The sequence below is a fragment of the Ixodes scapularis genome, unplaced genomic scaffold (genome assembly GCF_016920785.2).
Source record: "Ixodes scapularis isolate PalLabHiFi unplaced genomic scaffold, ASM1692078v2 PGA_scaffold0__279_contigs__length_252992795, whole genome shotgun sequence".
Lineage (NCBI taxonomy): Eukaryota > Metazoa > Arthropoda > Arachnida > Ixodida > Ixodidae > Ixodes > Ixodes scapularis.
In genome coordinates, this window is record NW_024609835.1 from 100,830,338 (window position 1) to 100,840,690 (window position 10,353).

Here is a 10,353-nt window from a genome sequence, read left to right on the forward strand (position 1 = left end):
CATGGAGAAGATGTTCAGTGCGACTCAAACAAACAAGCTCTTAAGCGGCGGTTTGTGGGAAGAAAGAAAAGAATAAACGAATATTGAGCTGCAAATTGTGTTTCTGTAGCTGGGCTCTCATATGTCTTATGGAAATAAAAGCCTCGGTGACCATAAATACCCAGTCATTGTCCCTTTACTTTCGTGTATCATTAATAACTCTAAACTGTAGTTGGTACTGTGAATGCCAAGCTTTTGAGTTGAAAGTTCTCAACCTTTATGCCTCACCATCAACGGCATTAGTCTTCAAAGAAACTAAGTCAGGGTTTTTATACGCGCCAATAATTTATTTCACGCGAATATCCCATGTAGAACGCTCTTCTTCTTCCTTCAAGTTATAATTTCGTCTGGCTTGGTAAGGTTTCGTAGAAGCTACAGAAGCCTGAGCAATGTCCATATTATCAAGCTCAAAAGAAGCAAACTATTAGATTAAAAAGCTGCGATGTAGGCTGCAGAATGCAACGTACTCTGAAATATGAGTGCTCCAGAAACGTTGATCCCAAAAACGATGCATTCTGCAGATTGTCAAGGGTTAATTAAGTGCGACACTAATTTTCAATATATTTACACAGGCAGCATTAACAACAATTAATAGCGAACGAAGTCAGTCTTAACTGCGGTTAAGGTTGCCCGTGTAAAAAAGGTATGTTTGGCAGTGACTGCTATCCATAACGGGGTCATGAAACGATTTTCCTACTTCTTCCTCTTTAGCTTTAATCCTCAACTGAAATGCGAGTTGTGAAATCACGTGGTCGTGACATTCCTTCGGCACCGGTTCGATGACTCCTAGCTTCCACCGTGATTTTTATGCACACCATAAAACTTGTCATTCACCAGTGACAATAGGTTCCGTCAGGGCACTCATTAACCACGAACGCGAATCCAAATATTCGTCGACGGATTGATTGTTGACGAGCGCATACGTCCGAGTGACGCAGTTCTCGTGTCCAATGCGTGAGCTGGGCACTGTTGATGTCAGTTTGGCACCGGTGACGCGCTTTTGGAACCACGGATGTATCACAGTGAAAAGGCGGAGAGCTTTCGAAGGCAAGAAGGTAGAAAAGAGTCCGCTATATTTTCAAATGCTCGCATTGAAAAGCTGGCTTTTGACTTTCTAGCTTCTTTTTTTTGGCCAACTAAACGATATGCCATTAGTAAAGTCGGAATTTAAAATCATTCATCCCAACCCAAAATTCGTTTCATGGCCCCTTTAAGCACAATTGCGGTTTAGGATGCTCGTCGGGTACCCTTAAAAGCAGTTCAAGGGACATTGAAATGAATGTAGGCTGGGATAAATTGGAATTTTAGCGATCGCTTATCGTATAGTGCGGCAAATAAATAGTACACGATCGTAGAAACCATAAGGCCTGGTTTGGGGTACGAAATTTGAAAATAGAGCGGACAATTGAGTACCTTCTTTTCTTCCCAAGTTCTTTGCCTTTTCACTCTGATGCATCCGCGGTGCCCTAACACGTCAGCCGAGCTTAGCTCACGCATTGGACACGAGCACTGCGTAACACGGCCGCAGACTTGTGCCCGTTATTTGGAAAAAAGTAATTAGTTTCAATTACAATTAGTTGAGCCTATGACTAACAGAGTACCGTTACAAATTATTTGCAGTAAAAGGTAATCAATATTTTACTTCGTATTTATCTCGATAACTTTTCAATTACTTCCAGAAAGACATGTAAAGACGTGATTTGCACTTAGTATACTTGGATGCGTTCATAGAATAACTAATTTGCGATCTGTACATAGCAGGTAACTTATGTTTTTCTTCCCCAGAACTCATGCGAACCAATAGCGGTGTGACAGTTCAACCTATTCATGAATATTTGTTCATTGTTTTCTCTTATGGCATTATTTGGCCACTTGCAATTTAGTTAGCAATATTCTAGCCCCAAATCGTTTTATGGCTTCTTCATCAAACTCATTTGCACAGTATATTTCTAAGCCCAGAAGGGTTCTCACAAACAGTTGAGGGCTAATACATTTCAGAAGATGAAATACTTTATAGACTCGTTTTCGCAGGCTCATATCGGCCATGTCGCACTACTCCTCGCATGCTTAGGAGTAGCATTTATAGCTGCCGATACAAATGTCTTTTTACATAAGCATAGTTTGCGCAAACTCCCCGAGTAACTGATCGAAACATATTTAACACCGCGTGTCAACGGACATAGATGGACTCAAAGAAAAAAAAAAATCAAAGGCAATGTTGCGAATGGAAAACTGTGGTGTCATCGCCAAATCATAGACCCCACAAACAATCTTAAATTCTTTCAAACACCGGCTTTCACAAAGAAATAAAAAAGGCTTCTCTTTAGCTGCTTTCGTTAGTTGAAATTCGTGAACATTACAGATGAAAACAGATTTACTTCAGGTAGCCAGAGTAGGCATTGAAACTAAATTTGCAGGCACATTGTGCCTTAACTCTTGTACATATGATCTAACGACGGCCATTGTGACAGTAGAAGAGACATGCTGAGTGCTCAGTGCCGGAATCTCTCGTGTATTTTGTGGCCGTGAATTAGCGAGCTAGAGACTGGACCTCGGTAAAAGCTCTTTAACGGCAGGAGAAAAAGTTTATAGGGCTAAAACCTTCGTACATGTGTAGGAGAAGGAGAGGAGAACTGAGAGAAATACAGTATGTGACAAAGGCTACACCCCATTAGGACGACAAGAACTCGAGGTTCTTGCAACAAACTAAATATAAGCAAGGGGAATTTAGAGAATTCCTGGAAAACTCATGAGAAAAGGTGGAGACTACGGGGAGTCTTCGTAGATCGTTTCACTTCACCGCTACGCTCTCTGCAACGAAGACGCCGCTAGAGCGCAAGCGCGCCGCTGGCCTTGACTGCAGGGTTCGGGATCTTGTAGCGGGTTGCAGAGAGCGTTGAGGGACGCAAGAAACGACCTGAAAAAGCATCCTATTGTGAGCATCCTTCCCCAAGACGAAACCACGATCGCTTGTAAGTTGAATTAGCGCTCTGGCGTTCCTTTCAATTTTACCAGGAAATTGAAAACCTCGAGCCGCCATCATGGAAAGAAAAGAACATTCTATCTTCGCCGTGTAACAAGAAAATAGAAGAAAAAAAAATTAAAGGCGTTTAAAATTATCTGTAATGCCGAATGAGAGCGCAGCTCTTGAGCAGGAGGAGGGGAGGGGAGGGTATGTCCGTGTGATTTTACGAGAGTGACTTCACTCGTGACCCTCGTGACATCACTCGTGGCCCTCGTGACGTCACTCGTGACTCTCGTGACGTCGCACGTGATCCTCGTGACGTCACTCGTGACCATCCTGACGTCACTCGGGACTCCCGTGACGTCACACGTGACGTTACTGATGACCTTAGTGACGTCATTCGTGGCCCTCGTGACGTCGAACGTGACGTGACAGGTGGAGCTTGTGACGTCACTCGTGACCCTCGCGATGTCACACGTGATGTCACGTGTGACGTCACGCGGTTACGCCGACGCCGACGCCGCTCAACCCGGAAACGGGCACCTAAGAGCTGCGCTCTAAAATGGCACGTAAATACGTCACAAAGCACTGGAGTTCTCAAATTTCTCTTAGGTCACATGCTCTTCAAATTGAACATCATCTGCCTTTTGTCCCCGTCATGCCCCGTATTCGCGACTCAGAGCGACTCCGACAAATCTTCCGCACAAAACGCAAAAAAGCAAAAAGAAAGAGAAGGAGGGGAGGGTGACGTTTTACCGGCCTCGGTGCACACCCAGCCGGAGTTACTCCTGTTTTTATTGAAAGAAAAAGGTGCGAGAGAATGCTATTCCTTCAATTTCGGGATTCCTCTCAGGGTTTTTATGTCGTTATTCAAGTCCATGCGCTTCTGAAACCTGTGCCAGGGCTGGGACTGGATCATACGAACTTTGCGATAATTATTTTTGCCGAAGAAAAACAGCAGACGCAGCAAAACCCACCCCAGAGTTCCAGTTTGGGAGGTCAGTGCCATGTGACGTTTTTATGGGACAGTATACTTCTATTCTTCCCTCACACTAAATTCACTGCCCAAAGCCAAGATGCTTTCTATTCCTGCGAAAAAGCTACCGAAACGCATCGTTCTACTGGGTGATTCAAGGGGCGGCCAGGCTCTTTAAATCGGTCGCAAAATTCTGTTTCCTAACCTATCGCGCTACGACACTGTGCAGCGTTACCCACAGATGGTACATTTTTTTTTTTTTTTTTTTTAATTTGCAAAGAGCGAACTTATTAGAGGAAAAAGTAAACAAAAGAAAAAGGCTTAATTCCTATGAAAACGCAGCGAAGCCACCGGTCTTCAAACCATAGGGCGCCCTCGCTACGACATTGTGCAGCGATGCCCGCAGATGGTGCTTTCTTTTTTTTTTTTTATTTTCAAAGAGCGAACTTATCCGAGGAAAAAGTAAAGAGAGAAAAAGGCTTAGCTCCTATGGAAACGCAGCGAAGCCACCGGTCTTCAAACAATACGGCGCCCTATGTTTTGAAGAGCAGCGGCTTCGCTGCGTTTTTTCATTGGAACTAAGCCTTTTTATTCTTTACTTTTTCCTCAGGTAAATTCGCTCTTTGCAAATTTTACAAAAAAAAAAAAAAAAGTGCACCATTTGTGGACAACGCTGCACAAAGTCGTAGCGCGATAGGTTAAGAAACCGAGTTTTGCGGCCGATTTAAAGAGCCTCGCCGCTCCTTGATTCACCCGATAGAATATAGGGACCCTTTGTTGTTTGAGAAAATTCCCGATTTTTCTTCTTTGCGTACTGTGTGTCCGGGCACCCTTCTTGTTATCGTGTTATTAGAATAGCAGAGTCAACTTGCTCCTCTGTTTTCCTCTCCCTACCCCATGTGCTACTTGCAGCGCTCAGGGAGTGCAGTGGGCAGTAAAAGAGGGAAGGGGGGGCGAAGGTCTCGCGGAGGGCTACCGGCCCGGGTGCCGCTGTCCAGACTTGTGCTCGTTACTTGAAAAATGTAATAGAGTACAATTACAAATGATCGAGCCTCAAATGTAATGCGATACCGTTGCAAATTACTTTTGCAGAAAAGTAACGGATTACTTTACTCGTCACGTTACAAATTGCTTTACGTTACTTTTTCCGGTCCACTTATTCAGAAGACAATAGAAACAATTTTGATATTTTTCAAACTTTTTCTGCAATACTACATTTTATTTCTCATATGCCCGTATTATGATAGTCCTTGTAAAAATAAAATATTTTATTTAAGAGAAAGAGTGTAGGTGCACTCCGTTCACTCGTAAGCCGACAAGGCAGCGAAAGCTGCAGCCACACCCGTCATCCCGCTAGCTTACGGCCTCCAGAAATGATCTCTGGAGTTGTGCAGACAAAGCTAGCGGTGCGCATGTTCAGTAGCAGCGTCTACCTCCGCTACGAGATTTGGAGCTAAAGAGGCGATCTTCGAAAGCTCCCTTTTGACTCGAGTGTCTCGCCTGTTATTCACAACAAAAGAGGAAAACGTCGTTTTAACGTTACAATTAATGTATAGCCATTGCAGAATGCATTTGTCCCACCTTACATTGGTGTGGTTCCGTAGATTAGAGTTCGTTGTTTTTGCTGATGACAATGTTTTTTTTAAATTTTGTTTAGCAAGCAAAGTATGCACTGAAACTTTAGGTTTCCGGTCTCCTTAATGCCCTGAATTCCGAACATCTCATTAAGGGATGGCCATGGAGACGACGGACACTCCATGACCGAAAACTCGACCAGTCAGAGAAAAAGTGGGGGTTACGTGTTACCGATCGTTCATCGGTTCTCACTTTCATACCAAAATTCGTGGAGCCCAAGGGAGGGGAGGGCACAGAGAACTACAGACGCGGTGGCCATCGGTCTCACAAAACAATAAAGGTTCACACTACTTTTACGCGTTCCCTCTTCCTCTCTCTCTCTTTCAGCAGTCCTTAGATGGCCTAAACTCCCCACTGTAAAGTGAGTAGTGGGATCGACAACCATGTCCAGACAAGTAAACCAAAAGAACTATTGTCCGTACCCTCAAAGACAGTACTCTTAGCCTCGCGCCGAGAACTTTTCAGCCGTGCCTCTAGTGTGTGCTAGAATACAGTAGCACACATCAAAGACAAAGAGAATTGGACCTCCTCGCGCGAGTCTACATCGTCTGTTACGCGAGTTGTGAACTCGCGAATCAAGGGGTACCGACCCGCGTTTGTTGTCTGTACAGGTGGCTTAAGCTTGAGGCGTCCAAGTTGGAAAGGGTAAAAGGGTGTCAAAGACAAAAACAAATAAACACGAAGACCTTTCTCATGCCCGGGAGAAGAAGAAAAACGCGATGGCAAGGCGACGGAGAGCCTACTCGGCATGGTGCTGACTCGGCGTCGCCTTACTTGATCTTTGACTTTCGTACATTTGTACATGCCTTGCACACTTTTCTAGTCGTTCTAGTGACCGGTCATCCAAAAGATCGTGTTTTCTTTTTCGCTATTCTCCCCTTCCTGATGTTTTTTTAATTTGTTGAACTTGCTTTCTTTATGTTGCTGAATGTTCAGCTTGTATTGCTCCAGTTACCAGGGTTGTAAAAGTTACTTAAAAAATGTACCTAAGATACAGTTACAGTTACTCATACGAAAATGCACCTAGGTACGTATCTAGCTACTCGCTTAAAAATGTACCTAGGTACAGGTACAGTTACTTCAAAGGTACTTTTTATTTTCACGCCAAGTATTTTTCTAAAATTTGTCACATTATTATTAGAAGTAAATCCTTTGTATACTGGGATGTACACAGAAACAAGTTTGATAAGCATGCTTTATTGGTGTCAATGGGCCCGCCCTGTTCCCGTGCGCTAGCTACCAGCGAAGTCAAAGCTAGCGCGAGCCCAATGCTCTGTGCATTCCTGACTCGCGCTTGGGCTCGTGCAGCGTGGGCACCGTTACGGCCTCCATGCGCGCGCTTGTAGCTTCGGCTGCGCTCGCACCGAAGCTGAAGCCAAGTATAGTTGAGTTTCACCAAACTCTGGATGTAGTGCTCGTAAAGCCTCACCGTCCTCTTCGGAGCGCAAAGCACTGCGCGACTCGCGCGACTGTGGTGTCTGCTCCGCGGGTGTCGCTTCTCTGCAGCGCGTCGGTGCATGCCAAGGAGCGCACTCAACGGGTTAACTCGCCGTGATCCGATCGTGACTTCGCCAGCACATCGAAAATGAATCGGAATTTTTGAAGCAAATATCAGATACTCCTGCCCAAAAAAGAACTCTAATCTGAACTAAAACATTCCACAACAATGAGGGTCGTTAGATGCCGCTGCAGATACCTGAAAAGAAGTGCAGGCTGATAAAACTAAATATCCTGTACCATCAGAACTCAGTGTTGCATATTTAATTGTATTTTTTTTATCTGACGAGCAGATAAACTTCATTTTAAAAAAATGCTTTTTGTGTGTTTACTTTGTTGAATTTTATATATCCTGCCTTAAAAAGGCGACAGGCACTGTGTTCCTATAATAGAGATGGGCTTTATATAGCAATGCGGCATTATTTCATTATCAAGTAATATGCCAACATATGCCGGACCCCGCTCCAAAAGGGCCACTACCTGCTCCAAAAAATATTTTGCCTGCTACAAGGCCTGCTCCAAAAGGTCAAATGGCACTTCCATCACTGTGTAAGGTTTGTTATGCTCCGCACTATGTGCGTTTACGTCCGTCAGTCGGCCAAGAGATTGACGTCGCGTCGTACGTCAGGGTAGCGACTTTTCGTGCGTACAATACGCCTGCTACTGATTTGTCGTTGTTCTCAACTGCGGATGTTCGATAACTGGGACTTAGAACTTTGCAGGACCCCCTCGAAACCGTTGTTTAAAGCCTGTCCCTGCGTCAACTCACTCTTCGTTTTCGACGTGTTTCGACCCATTCACCACTCCGACTTCACCTATATATTATATATGACGAAGTAGAGGTCCATCGGTAGCACAACGGAAACTTTATTTTCGACGTTTCAACCGGAGTCCGGTCTTCGTCAAGAATGGGTAACAAAGAAAGGTTTGGTCATACTTATACAAAATTACGGTGCAAGTCCATTTTTCAGGGCGTCTGGAGCGACGGTAAGAAGTCGTTACAAGGATGTCCGGGTGCGCTAGGTAAACTAGGCTTCCGAGAAAATGAACCGACCCACAACAATTATCTGTAAGCTGCCTTGTCATTGGTCATTTAGATACCGTCTTCATTTTAGTTTTACTGGAAGCAACCAATTTTTCCCTTTTTAATGCCCGCACGTCCGTAATTTTCCGCCGCTGTTGACCATCTTTGGCGTCTGGCAGAAATATCGTTTTCGTCTCAAGTGCTAATGCTGAAACCTAGTTGGACTAGTGTCTTGCGCCGCTGAGCTGTTTTGATACGGTGCAATAAGTATTAACTAGTCATGCTTTGCTTTTTTAAGAGGTCTCACAAGGAAGCACTAAAGAGTGTCGACAAGAGCAAGACGAATGTCGACGGGGTAAAACGGAAAGACCCGAATGTAGCACAGGGCCTCCACAACATAAAATAACAGCAGCCCAGCCATCAGTGGCAGACTACATCAGGAGCTCGAAGTCTCCGTTCGGCCAGAGTACGAGTGCTTCGATTATCTGCCCTTGATGTTTGTATCCTTCTACTGCTGCAATAAGTTTTGACAACGAAGCCTGCCAGTTTTGTTGTGCTTAATTATGTGAAATGAACATTTACGTATCTAAGGCCTCCCAATACTATTTTCTGCACGTAATTATAACTGTGACTCTGGAAGTAGTATTTGTAGGGGTATTTTAGAAACCAGGAGGGAGTTTCTTCAGACGTAGGTATTTTCAGTTTTGTAAAGTGCAAAATTTGAGTTCGATTTATTGCGTGGAAACACTACGTGATGTTAAATTGCTTTAAGACTGTAATTATAATTTATTTTCAGTTATATGTTATATTGCATTTTCTACAATTTTGACGAAGTGAATAAAAAAAGTACCTGTAAAAAGTAACTTCACTTAGTTACAAGTTACTGGAAAATGTATCTAAGATACAGATACAGATACTGAGAAATGAAAGTACCTAGGTTTGTACCTCAGGTACAACAAAAGTACCTAGATACCGATTTACAGTTACTTGTACCTAGGTACTTTACAACCCTGCCAGTTACTCTAATATGCTCCTAATTTTAATAAGTAACGAGTAACTAGAGTAATTAGTTACCAATATTTTGTAACGAAATTACATTACAAATTACTTCCGAAAAAATTAACGTGGCAATTACAAAATTATTTGAAAACGTAACGGATTACAAGTAATCTGTTACTTGTAACGGCGTACTTCCCAAGTCTACCGCTGACCCTAGTGAAGCCACTGCGTTTAGCACACCCGTTGAGTGCAACTTTAGCAAGTATGCGTCCAGCATGAAAAGAGCAAAGTTAAGTGACCCTTCTTTTAAAAAGAAGTTGGCGGATGCGTTACTAGCAACATCAAAACGTTCTTTTTTTCTTTTTTTTTAGGCCATGTTGTATCGAAGCCGCAAACGCTTTGATTCAATAAAGTAGTGTGACTGTATGAACAAATATCTCAAAAAGAGAAATGAGAGTTTTTTGGGAGTTCCAACATATAAATCGTAGTCATTTTGTGTGAGCATATTAGCTTCACATCTAAATTTAAAAAAAAAGTATCTTGGATGTAATTAAGTTACTATGACAAAGTAACTGTAACTGTAACACGTTACTTTTATTCTTAAGTAACTGTAACTGTAACTGAAATACATTGCTGACAAAGAGTGTGTAACTGTAACTAATTACTTTTTAAAAGTAACTGCCCAAGCCTGTAACCAGTGCGGCCGCCGCGTTAGGACTAGCGCTGGGATCAGCTTCCGGAGCGGAAGCACAGGTTGCAGTCAGCATCTGTTAGCTCTTATTAAGGGGTATCCACACGAAGGAGAAATCCGCCCCTTTCCTCCGCGGAGCGCGCATCACGTGAGACATACGTCATCCTTTTTTGACGCCTCGCGGCGCGTTCTCCTCCGTGGCGGAGGCTCGGAGGCTTTGTGCTGACAGCACGAAAGCTCCGCAAGTGCACGCGGCGGAGCCGGGGACGGAGTTTCCCGGGTTGTTGACGTCACGACATCCGTCCGCGGAGTTCTCCTTCCTGTGCGCGGACGGATGTCGTGACGTCAACACCCTGGGAAACTCCGTCCCCGGCTCCGCCGCGTGCACTTGCGGAGCTTTCGTGCTGTCAGCACAAAGCCTCCGCGCCTCCGCCACGGAGGAGAACGCGCCGCGAGGCGTCAAGAAGGGATGACATATGTCTCACGTGATGCGGAATCCGCGGAGGAACGTGGCGGATTTCTCCTTC